The 13,531-nt window shown below is 40.1% G+C and overlaps 1 long non-coding RNA gene across 2 annotated transcripts; it reads left to right on the forward strand.

Moving 5' to 3' along the window:
* Positions 1-10,316: 10,316 nt before the first annotated feature.
* On the forward strand, positions 10,317-13,092 carry LOC147343740 (uncharacterized). Of its 2 annotated transcripts, XR_015155963.1 has the most exons (5): positions 10,317-10,726; positions 11,003-11,087; positions 11,960-12,171; positions 12,539-12,745; positions 12,855-13,092. It is a non-coding gene; the product is annotated as an uncharacterized LOC147343740 (long non-coding RNA). The 2 variants fall into 2 exon arrangements; XR_015155962.1 differs by lacking the exon at positions 11,960-12,171.
* Positions 13,093-13,531: the final 439 nt, after the last annotated feature.

Below are 13,531 nucleotides of genomic sequence, written 5' to 3' on the forward strand. Positions count from 1 at the left end.
AACATATTTTCCGACCACAACACTATGAGACTAGATATCAATTACAAGAAAAAAACTGTAAGAAACACAAACACGTGGAGGTTAAACAATACTTTCTAAATCACCAACAGGTTACTGAAGAAATAAAAAGTGAAATCAAAAAATTTCTAGAAACAAATGACAATGAAAACATGACAACTCAAAACCTATGGGATGCAGCAAAAGCAGCCCTAAGAGGGAAGTTTATAGTAATACAAACCGACCTCAGGAAACAAGAAAAACAATGAATAGACAACCTAACTTTACACCTAAAATGACTGGATAAAGAAGAATAAACCCCCCCCAAAATTAGTATAAGGAAAGAAATCATAAAGATCTGAGCAGAAATAAATGAAAAAGAAATGAAAGAAACAATAGTAAAGATTAATAAAACTAAAAGCTGGTTCTTGAGAAGATAAACAAAATTGACAAAACTTTGGCCAGAGTCGTCAAGAAAAAAATTGAGAAGAATCAAATCAACAAAATCAGAAATGAAAAAGGAGAGGTTACACTAGACAATGCAGAAATATAAAAGATTATAAGAGACTATTAGGAACAACTATATGGCAATAAAATGGATAACCTGAAAGAAATTGACAGATTCTTAGAAAAGTTCAATCTTCCAAGACTGAACCAGGAAGAAATAGAAATTATGAACAACCCAATTACAAGCACTGAAATTGAAGCTGTCATCGAAAATCTCCCAAAAAACAAAAGCTCAGGACCAGATGGCTTCACAGGAGAATTCTATCAAACATTTAGAGACGAGATAATGCCTATCCTTCTAAAACTTTCAAAAAGTTAGAGGAAGAAACACTTCCAAACTCATTCTACAAGGCCACCATCACCCTGATACCAAAACCAAAGATAAAACACACATAAAAACACTATAGGGCAATATCACTGATGAACATAGATGCAAAAATCCTCAACCAAATTTTAGCAAAGAGAATTCAGCAACACATCAAAAATCTCATACACCGTGAACAAGTTCAGTTTATTCCAGGGATGAAAGGATTCTTCAATATACACAAATCAATGTGATACACCATATTAACAAAATGAAAGATAAAAGCCATATGATAATAGATGCATAAAAAGCCTTTGACAAAATTCAGCATGCATTTATGACTAAAACTTTTCAAAAAATGGGCATAGAAGAAAGCTACCTCAATATAGTCAAGGCCATATATGATAAGCCGATAGCAAACATTATTCTCAATGGTAAAGAACTGAAAGCATTCCCCCTAAGATCAGGAACAAAACAAGGGTTTCCACTTTCACCACTATCATTCAACATAGTTCTGGAAGTCCTAGCTACAGTAATCTGAAAAGAAAAAGAAATAAAAGGAATCCAGATTGGAAAAGAAGAAATAAAGTTCTTGCTATTTGCAGATGAATGACACTGTACATAGAAAACCCTAAAGATAGTATCAGAAAATTACTAGAGCTAATTAGTGAATTTAACAAAGTTGCAGGATACAAAATCAGTATACAGAAATCACTTGCATTTCTATATACTAACAATGAAAATCAGAAAGAGAAATTAAGGAATCAACCCCATTCACCAGTGCAACAAAAAGAATTAAATATCTAGGAATAAATTTACCTAAGGAGACAAAAGAACTGTACACAGAAAATTATTAGACTAATGAAAGAAATCAAAGATGACCTAAACAGATGGAGAGATATTCCATGTTCCTTGGTAGGAAAAATCAATATTGTGAAAATGACTATACTACCAAATGCAGTTGACAGATTAAATGTGATCCTATCAAACTACCAATGACATTTTTCACAGAACTAGAACAAAAAATTTCACAATTCATATGGAAACACAAAAGACCCTGAATAGCCAAACCAGTCTTGAGAAGGAAGAATGAGCTGGAGGAATCAACCTTCCTGACTTCAGATTATGCTACAAAGCTATGGTCATCAAGAGAGTATGGTACTGGCACAAAAACAGAAATATAGACCAATGGAACAAGATAGAAAGCCCAGAAATAAACGCATGCATCTATGGGTACCTTATTTTTGACAAATGAGGCAAGAATATACAATGGGACAAAGACAGCCTCTTCAATCAATGGTACTGGAAAAACTGGACAGCTATGTGTAAGAGAATGAAATTAGAACATTTCCTAACACCATACACAAAGATAAACTCAAAATGGATTAAAGACCTAAATGTAAGACCAGAGACTATAAAACTCTTAGAGGAAAACATAGGTAGAACACTGGATGACATAAATCAAAGCAAGATCCTCTATGACCCACCTCCTAGAGTGATGGAAATAAAAACAAAAGTAAACAACTGCGACCTGATTAAACTTAACGGCTTTTGCACAGCAAAGGAAACACTAAGCAAGGTGAGAAGACAACCCTCAGAATAGGAGAAAATAATAGCAAATGAAACAACTGACAAAGGATTACTTTCCAAAATATACAAGCACCTCATACAACTCATACCAGGAAAACAAACAACCCAATCAAAAAGTGGGGGAAAGACCTAAACAGACATTTCTCCAAAGGAGACATCCAGATGGCTACCAAACACATGAAAAGATGCTCAACACCACTCATTATTAGAGAGATGCAAACCAAAACCACAATGAGATATCACCTCACACCAGTCAGAATGGCCCTCATCAAAAAGTCTACAAACAATAAATGCTGGAGAGGGTGTGGAGAAAAGGGAACGCTCTCGCACTGTTGGTGGGAATGTTAATTGATAACAGCCACAATGGAAGACGGTATGGAGATTCCTTGAAAAACTAGGAATAAAATCACCATATGACCCAGCAACTCCACTCCTAGGCACATACCCTGAGGAAACCAAAATGGAAAAAGACACATGTATCCCATTATTCATTGTAGCACTATTTACAATAGCTAGAACATGGAAGCAACCTAGATGTCCATTGACAGATGAATGGATAAAGAAGTCGTGGTACATATACACAATGGAATATTACTCATCCATAAAAAGGAATGCCTTTGAGTCAGTTCTGATGAGGTGGATGAACCTAGAACCTATTATACAGAGTTAAGTAAGTCAGAAAGAAGAAGATATATATCATATCCTAATGCATATGTACAGAATCTAGAAAAATGATACTGAAGAATTTACGTACAGGGCAGCAATGGAGAAACAGACATAGAAAATAGACTTATGGACATGGGGAGAGGGGAGGAGAGGGTGAGATGTATGGAAAGAGTAACATGGAAACTTACATTACCATATGTAAAATAGATAGTCAACAGGAATTTGCTGTATGACTCAGGAAACTCAAACAGAGGCTCTGTATCAACCTAGAGGGGTGGGATGGGAAGAGAGATGGGAGGGAAGTTCTAAAAGGAGGGGATATATGTATACCTATGGCTGATTCACGTTGAGGTTTGACAGAAAACAACAAAATTCTGTAAAGCAATTATCCTTCAATAAAAAATAAATTTTTAAAAATGTTTGTACAAAGTACTGGTTAGGTCACACTTGGACTAGTGTGTGTACTGCTGGTTAAACTACCTCAAGAAAGTGATAAAGAAACTAGAGAGTTTCCACGGAAGGCAGGTGATAGGGCTGAAGTCCCTGGAGATTCCAGGCAAAGGATATTTTGAAGAAAGTTTTCCTGCAGGGTGTCATATTTGAATCTGTCTCATGAAGTCATCAGGTCTTCCCAGGTGGCTCAACATTAAAGAATTTGACTACAATGTGGGAACTGCAAGAGACATGGGTTCAATCCCTGGGTGGGAAGATCCCCTGGAGGAGGGCATGGCAACCCACTCCAGTATTCTTACCTGGGAAATCTCAAGGACAGAGGAACCTGGCAGGCTACAGTCCGTAGGGAAGTACAGAGTCAGACAGGACTAAAAGTGACTTAGCACACACATAACATCATCACTCTGCTTTGCATCCAGCAGTGAGTCTGGAATTCTTTTAATCTGATTTTTTTAGATTGATATCAAAGAGTTGCTTTGGAAATGAGTGAATTTTCTTTATGTTTGAACCTCCACAGCATGAATGCATTTATGTCCTTCAACTATGCAATCATGGTATTGCCTTTAAATTCTAGGACTTGTCCTCTCGATATTTCTGTCCTGGGGATGCTATCCGTGGCATCTCATGATAGTGTTGCAAGTGAAATGACCTCACAAAGAGATTCACTTCTTACATTATTAATTAAACACCTTCAGATGCCTGGAGACAAAGGTAAAGATAGATCCATTATTTGAACATGCAGCCTCTGAGCCATGAGCAATTTTAGAAATCACACAATCCTTCTCGCTTCTTAATCCTCTGATTTTTTATGACTTAAGCAAGGGTGCCTTCCCTGGTGGCTCAGACAGTAAAGAATCTGCCTGCAATGCAGGAGACCCAGGTTCAATCGCTAGGTCAGGAAGATACCCTGGAGAAGGAAATGGCAACCCACTCCAGTATTCTTGCCTGGAGAACTCCATGGACAGAGGAGCCTGGCGGGCTATAGTCCATGGGGTTGCAAAGAGTTGGACGCAATTAAACGACTAACAGTGAATAAGCAAGGGTGCCAAACACATTTTGTCAACGTTAAGATCAAATTTAATTTCACTGATTCTTAAGCCAGTCTTATGTTTGTTTTATTTTTTGTTTGGTTTTGTTGTTTTCTTAAACCACTATATCGTATACCTCAAATGTGACCAGAGAGCTATTTAAAGAGAACACTGCTATGGGCTGGATGTATGTGCCTTCCAAAAATTAATACCTGGAAGCCTTAATCTCCTATACGATGGTGTTTGTAGATAAGGCCTTTAGGAGTGAACAGGGTTTAGAGGAAGTCCTCAAGGTGGAGCCCCCATGATGGGATTCATGAAGTGAAGTCAGCTCAGACATGTCCGGACTCTTTGCAACCCTGTGGGCTATAGCCCACCAGGCTCCTCCAAGGTCCTTGGGATTCTCCAGGCAAGAATACTGGAGTGGGTTGCCATTTCCTTCTCCCGGGGATCTTCTGGACCCAGGGATCAAACCCAGGTCTCCTGCATTGCAGGCAGACACCTTAACCTCTGAGCCACCAAGGCAGACCCCTGATGGGATTAGTGCCCTGTTAAGAAGAAGAAATCAAGGCTTTCTCTCTTTCATGAGGCTCATATGAGCAAGAAGGCTGCTGTCTCCAAGCCAAAAAGTGGGCTCCCACCAAGATACCAAATCTGCTGGCATCTTGATCTTGGACTTCCCAGCCTTCAGACTTTGAGAAATAAATATTTGTTGTTTAAGACACCCAGTCTATGGTTTTTTTTGTTGTTGTTGTTGTTGTTGTTTTTTCTTTTTTTGCTCTAGTATCCTGAACCGAGTAAGGCAAATATTGTTTTAATTTAATCACTAGCTGGAGAAGAGAAAGAATGTCACTTCACCCTCCATAGATTGCTTTCACTTCTTTGTCTCTCCTTATTCCCTGTTTCTAATCTCTACCACCAAACACCAGCAAATCCAACACAGATATGAGCAGGACCACCTGACTGCTCTCAGCACAGGCCGGCAGAGCAAAGCAGGATAAGATTAGGTCTGAGATCTCTGTCATCTACCGTCAACACAATCATGTGGGCTTGAGCAATATTTGGGTCAAGGTAATTGTCTGGAGAATCTATTAATTGCACTGGTTAATGGATAATTATCAACTCATATCCATATGCTTTTTTTTGGTCCCCTACTGGAAAACATAACACAGCAACAATTTTTCCATTTAATATCCTAATAGACTTGCCTTATCTTGTGTTTCTCTGGGAATTTGTTCAACCAAGACTTCACTGATACGGAGCTGTTGTTTAAATTGAAAAATCGCAATGCCTTCCCCAACAACCTTGATACAAGTCTTATCTGTGCATGAAAGTAACAAAAACATATCTTTTTGTTGAGCCAGTGTGGGGACGAGCTAAGCCACATTGACATGTTACTTTAAATCTAGGGCTAGGAAGAGAAGGCTTGGTCCTTTCTTGGGGTTTACCTGATTATAAACACAAATGATATGAATGTGTGACTCTGCCACTTCTCTCTGGAACCTATCAGCAGTGTAAAAGGGGAGTGCACTATATTTTTTTAGGAAAGGTGTAGCTTTCGCATTTAGGTTTAAGCAGGAAGACGATGATGAAATCTGGAGAATTTTTATGTAGGCTTCATGTCAATGTCTTGTATCAATTACACATTTATAGAAGCATCTCTAATGTATTTTATGAATTCATAGACTCTGTGTTGTGGTTGCCAGAGTTAAGCAGCAAGGTAATGAAAGAATGTATTTGGAAGAGCCATTGAAACTGAGCAGGATCCCGTGGGGCCCCTGGGCACAAAGCCTTTCTGTGCCCCCTGTTTTTTCATTATAGAAAATGGACTTTATTCAACCTTCATGACCTTCCCTGAGTTCCAATGGGCAGGTTCAAACATTTGCTAATTAGAAAAGGGATGGGATGCTGAGACAGAGGAGGGAGGAACTATCAAGAAACACATCAAGAAATGTGTAGCCTTGGGACAAGGTCCTGGTCATACACATATACCCCCCAGGGGTATACATAACAATATCTTTGGGCAGTTTTGCAGCTACTAAAATCCCCACCGAGTGAGAGGAGTTAACTGTATGTGGCCCACAAGCACATTGATCCCAAACCAGTTGGAAGCAGAAGGTTAATGATGCCGAGTCCTATCTATTCTACCAACCAATCAGAAGAATGTCTGCAAGTTGATCACGCCCTCTTTGAACCATTTCTATAAAACTCCTCACTACCTCCACTAGGTTGGGACACAGTTTTGAGGACAATAACCTGCTGTGGCCCCCTGTGACTGGCAAAGCAATAAAGTTAATCTTTTCTACTTCACCCAAAACTCTTACCAGTGAAAGTATTAGTCGCTCAGTCACGTCCAACTCTTTGTAACCCCACGGACTGTAGTAGCCCACCAGGTTCCTCCGTCCATGGAATTCTCCAGGCAAGAACACTGGAGTGGGTTGCCATTTCCTTCTCCAATGCATGAAAGTGAAAAGTGAAAGTGAAGTCACTCAGTCGTGTCTGACCCTCAGCTATCCCATGGACTGCAGCCTTCCAGGCTCCTCCATCCATGGGATTTTCCAGGCAAGAGTACTGGAGTGGGGTGCCATTCCCTTCTCCAGGGGATCTTCCCAACCCGGGGATCAAACCCGGGTCTGCTGCACTGCAGGCAGATTCTTTACCATCTGAGCCACCAGGGAAGCCCCAAAACTCTTATCTCCTAGATTTAATTTGGTGTTGGGGTACCGAGGCCAGAGTCTGCTCCACCATCCTATTCAATTAAACAGAAGTTTTAAGTATTACATTTCTTATCATCAATAAATGCAACAGCTTAAGCCAAAACACATCACACAGATGAATATCTTTTCTGAAGGAGAAGCCAGTTCCTTCAGTTTAAGAAATGCCTAGATATGTCATAGCATGTTGAATCTCTTGCTCATTTTCCATTGTCATGTTCTTTATTGCATGTAATTGGAGAAATAGTAAGGCCCGCACAGTGTGGAGGGAGGGTGGGGCCATGTCTGTGCCAGTGTGTGTGTGAGTGAGTATACCTGCAGATGAAAGAGGAGAGGAGGAGCGATGATATGGGTAGATATTCAGGGTATAAATGGCTAAGTTTCTAGACCACAGGGTATCTATAGTTGGATGAGAAAAGCTCCTCAGAGAATTACAGCTGCTTCACAGCAGTGACACTTGCTGATAGATGCACCAGGAGCGTACCATTTCCTGATAAATCATTTCACAGAAGCCTATTCCCTAGGTGGGCTAGTAAGAACTGATTACTGGAACTTACAAGAACCAGAGAAAGATCATCCAATATATTTTAGGGTCTCAGTCTCTCAGCCTCATAAAAATAAAAAATAATTTTTTTTTTTAAAGTTTGATCTCTGCAACAGAAGGAGACATAGGGCCACGTATAGGTAGTTTGCTTCATTCACATGCAGGGTGAGCTGGGCTGGCAATAAATGCATTATTATGAGGTACTCTGAGATGTCTTTAATCTGTTTTTAAAAAGTACATACACCTATACTATTGTTTTGTAGTACTTCTTTTCAGCAGCCAAATTATCCCCAAGAAGGTTGGCTTGCTGGTTTATTTCTATGTACAAGAATGAAATTTATCTGTGTGTAAGGGAATATAGTCGCTGACCTTTACATGATATAAAGAAGTACTATGAATCTTAGTTCCTAATCACTCACCCTTCAGCTTGTCCTCGGCCCACAAGGCACTGGTAAAACCCTAGCCATAAGGAAAGAAAATTTTAAGAAGTCAAGTAAGGAAGTGACTAAAGACACAAGATGCCTGTCGGCAAAGTTAAAGGATTTCATACACGGCTGTTCATGGTGGCAGAATTAAATGCTTTCATAGCTTCAGAACCTTGTCTTTGCTAAATTTCCTTTTTTTTTTTTTTGCCTCCTGGGATTCAGTTCATAGCCTGTCAGCATAACATTGTCTTTTACTTATCAGGAAAAAAGGTAAAGCTTCTTTGAGGGGATCAGTATTAAATAAGATGGTCTTACTCAGACATAGAAGTAAATTCCACACATCTCCCCAGGGCTCAGGACCAAAGTACATGCAGATATGATGTCCTTCACTCTGGAGAGTCACAGTCTTCAGCATAGGAGCCAGAAATTGGGGAATGAAACAGTGGTTGTGGGGAAGTTAACAAGATGGCGCCAGTCATACTCTCTCGCCCCACGCTCTCACGCCCTCTCTCCCGGTGTTCTGTAAACAATGACTTTGAACGGTTATGTAACTGAGATCATGTAGCTGAGATCACTTATAGCACTGCGCATGCGCGTCCCCGAGCTACTCGCTTGGCCACGGGCTACTTTTGTTCTGTAAGTATATATAAGCTTCACCTGGAAAAGCCCTGGATGGTTGTTGTATGCGGTTATGTTGTGTTGTTATGTTATGTCTGCTGCTATGGCTGCTGCACCAGACAAGAGAGAATAAACGCATCTGCAGTTCTCACGGATCCTCGCATTTTCTTCCAGCCTCTTAACTCATGCTTTGTCTGCCACGGGTTCAGCCGAACAGTGAGCACAACGAGATGTAGCAAGACAGTTGGCAACACGAACAGAGTCGACAAGACCGTGGTCAAACAACCACGTCAATCAAATGCATAGTTTCATTTACTTGCATCATCTTTAATTCACATAGTAAATATTTGCAGGCACATATTCTACCCATTTTGCACGTTACTAAACTGAGTCTTCGAGAGGTTACTTTATTTTCTCAGGGTCACCCAGCTTGTGAATAAATGCCAATGTCAGGATTTGGTCACTGGGCTCAGATGGTTAAGGATCTGCCCACAATGGGCGAGACCTGGGTTCAATCTCCGGGTAGGGAAGAGCCCCTGGAGAAGGAAATGGCCACCCACTCCAGTATTCTTGCCTGAAGAATACCATGGACAGAGGATCCATGGGGTCACAAAAAGCTGGGCACAACTGAGCGACTAACGTTAACTAGCTAATTGATTCTAAATTTTTCCCTTGATTCACCAAGCTTCTGAAAGGTCAAGCTTGAGAGAAGGGAACTGTTTTTATCCAAAATCATTTAGCAAGAGCTTTCCTCCTAACACTTGTGTGATGACCTCTTGTAGAAAATTCTGCTAGTATTATGGGACTAGCACCTGTGCCAAAGCAGTGTCATGGAAGAAAAAAAATGACACAGCACAAGAAAATTGTAATATGTATATAGCAGACACACACAGAAAGGCAACAGAGGATCAGGAAAAAAATAGATTAACTCTGCTTTGGATGACTAAGCTTACTCATGAGAAAGGTTTGAATGTAGTTATGCCTTGAAGGAAATCCTCACAGATGTGGAGAAGGGGAACAGTATGGCTGAAAAAGAAAAATGAAGCTAAACTCTGAGCAAAAGTGTAGGGCAGAGTCTGGGAGTTTCATGACTCAAATGAATGAGAGTACGGAAGGGTAAAAGGATACGAATTCCAAAATTCAGAAATTTGTATTTGATTCTGCACACAAAAGGGGCGTTTGAATTTTTCGAAAAAGAAATTTGGTAGCATTGTTTTCCAGATAATGAGGATAATCTGGCCCCAGGATGCAGAAGGCAGAATTTTAAAGTCTTTAGGTTCTGGAGTGAGTACATAGAGTGTGAGGGAAATAAGAATATCTGAGGGTAGCGCTGACATATATACACTACCACGTGTAAAAGAGATAGCTAATGCGGAGCTGCTGCAGAGCACAAGGAACCCAGCCCAGGGCTCTGTGATGACCTCAAGGGGTGGGAAGTGGGGGTGGGGTGGGAGGGAGATTAAGAGGGAGGGGATATATGTTTACATATCGCTGATTCACTTTGTTGCGCCGCAGAAACTGGCACAACATGTAAAGCAATTATACTTCAATAAAAAAAAAAATGTTTAAAAGGTCCTTATAGTAAAAAAAAAAATCTGGAAAACATATTTCCATCTGAAAGCACTGAGATTTGAAAAGAGTAGCTGAGTGCATGGCCCATGTGCCTGACCCTAAATGCTAATTAGTAACAAGCCCAGGTGGTACCAATTCAATCAGCATCTCCATTCCTTGGGCTAAAGGTGATCGTTGTTAGGAGAGGAATGGACTGGTTATATCTGCTGCACAGCAAACAGTGAACATTGCCTCCACCAAGCAAGCTGTGAATAAGCCTTACAAGATTCTGAAGGACAGTGAAGTGGAACTTTATCTCAACTGCTAAGGTAAGCTTCAGGCTGACATTAGCTTATAAAAGGCCAGAATCTGGAAAAGACACATCCATACTCTTAAACCCACGCTCACTCTTCACAGAGACCTCCTAAATACACTCAGCAAAAAGGCCAGCATTGTTTCTAAAAAGTAGCTTCCTGTGGCCACAGTCAAACACTAGATAAACTGAATATTTGCCTCTAAATGTTATGACTACAGTCATTTAGGTCTGAAATCATTTAAAGCAGACAAACCCAAATGCTGCAACATTATAATTTTTTTTTTTCCAGAAAGCTCCAAGGATGCAGGTGGACATACCAAGAAGCTAATGAGGTTTAAGGTTCAATGCTCCTGACTTGCAGGACACTTTGTGAGGTACGAGAAACAGCCTGAAAACATGTAAAATCTGTGGAATTTGTAGGCTTTTGTAATTTTGAGTTGTAATTTACTGCGATTTTTTTCTGGTCTAAATAAAAACTTGCACTTATTTTTTAAATTCTATTTTATAAAGAGGGCCTCCCCAAATATTATAAGCTGCCCCTCCATGGTTTCTTTACCTTGGGCCATGTAACTTCCTGATGTACTTTCCAAGCTAAATTGGTTGAAAATAGAAGCCCAGCTAACTAAATGATTTCACTCACTAATATAATTACAGGTTTCCCCACTATTGGAAGGTGGAATGTTCCTATGAACCCTTTCATAAGCCCAAATGGTGCAAAGAAAAGAAGCAATTACCTTGGGACACTTCTTGCTAATGACACACAAAATAAATCGAGATAAAGCCCAGATGCTCACAGACACCGGTTCAAAGCATTGGTGGCTAGATGCTGGGATGCTGAGTATAGTTCTGGGGAAGGAGTTTGTGGGGTCACCCTCCCTGCTTGGGGTGTCCGCTGCCTCTATAGCACCTTACTGCAAAACAAACACTGAACGCTATTTTCAATTTTCACCTTTTTTTTTCATAAAAGTGCAAATCCTCCTCTGATTTCTTTCTGTTAGAGAAAACAGGTACTAATACTGGTTTTTTGTAAAAGCGAAGTGGTGTAAAGTGAACTTTCCAAAAGCAGGGGATACCTATATGATTTCCGGTCTCTTAACTGTTAGAGGTCATATGTGTGCATGTGTACTCAGTAGCCCAGTGGTGTCAGACTCTTTGTGACCCCCACGGACTGTAGCCCGCCAGACTCCTCTGTCCTTGGAATTCTCGCAGCAAGAATATTGAAGTGGGTTGTCATTTCCTCCTCCAGGGGATCTTCCTGACACAGGGATGGAACCCATGTCCCCTGCATTGGCAAGTGGATTCTTTACCCATCATTGAGTTGGCTTTGTAATATTTATTTTGAAGCCATTTATGGCAGCAGTTGACCAAAAAGCCAGTTGTTTGTTAAGGCCAATCCCTCCTGCCAAAAATGTACATAATCTTTATATAAGAGAAGGCCACATCTTTTTCTTCTCTGTGGTAAGTGACATGCATCCATTTTATCCAAGAGTGATTTCAGGTTATTAAGGAACAGGTTAAAGAATAGAGGTTGAAACACACATCCCCATCTTGAATTGCTGAAAATTTAATGCTTATCTTACATAGCTGGTCTAGTATTATGACAAAGGTCTTATATAAACAATGATAATTCAGTAACTAGAGTTTATATTGAGCTACGGCAGTTTACCTGGCAACAGTTGACTTCTGCAGAGACAAAGGAAATGGAAAGGTCGTTAACAGCCAGAGCCTAGTTTCTTCCAGGAGATTTCTACGTATGGTGGTAAATAGTACACGGGGAGCCCACTGCAGTTTAACTGTACATCCAACTTGTTTCCCCTTTGTGCAGAACCTCAGCCTTAGAAGGAGCAACACCGTGATCAATAAGGGAATGGGCCAAGGTTTTATATGGAATGCTTAATGAGCTAATGGCAGCTGATTAGGGGAAAAGTTGGCTTATTTAAAAATAAACCGAAAAATTCTTATTTACAACTAAAACTGATAAATTCTACAATGGATTCTGGCAAACCAGGGGATGTTTGTGGAATTGTTCAAGGTAAGTTAATTCATGAGGCTGTGTGTCCATCAACCATGAAGAATAGTATTTGGACAGGTGCAGGAGCAGGAAATCAACTCCATGTTTTTGTTTGTTTGTTTTCTTCTAGTAATGTACATAAACAAATACTGTCAATATCTGGTCGGAAAGTGGCTTTAGCTTTATGAAGCTCAGCCTGCCTTTGAAGCTTGGGGAAGCCAGCTCCTCTGTGCCACTAGATCCTGGCACTTTTACATTACCCTCATCCCAAATCTGTCGGTCACGTGAAGTCAGGCTTTGCCGCATGTTGTGATTGGACCTGAGGTTTGTGTTTCGTGATTTATAATAAAATTTAAATAGAAGAAAAATCCTAGAGATGTTCTTATGTCGGTGTTGTTATGTTGGACACAACTGTTTCGTGATTTATAATAAAATTTAAATAGAAGAAAAATCCTAGAGATGTTCTTATGTCGGTGTTGTTATGTCGGACACAACTGAGCGACTGAACTGAACTGAACTGACCTCTTAAACTTGACTCTGTCTAGAGCAAAGTCTCCTGCTGACTGCTATGTTCTGAGGGTAGGCCTGATTTTAGGATATGAGCAGTCTGTTGATACTGAGTTGGAGGGGAAGTCTTGTTTTCAAGGACCTGAAGGAGATTTTACAGGCTAATAATATTTATTGCAGTTCTTCTCGATTATAAAAGTGTTGTGTTCCTCTTAAAAACGTCTGTGTTTTTTTTTAATTATAATTGTCTCTATTCCTACTTCATAGTTAACTTGAGATTCTGATTCAACAGGTATAAGG

Source organism: Bos grunniens, chromosome 27 (assembly GCF_055505025.1).
Source record: "Bos grunniens cultivar Pamir isolate PY7600 chromosome 27, Bosgru_T2T1.0, whole genome shotgun sequence".
Classification (NCBI taxonomy): Eukaryota; Metazoa; Chordata; class Mammalia; order Artiodactyla; family Bovidae; genus Bos; species Bos grunniens.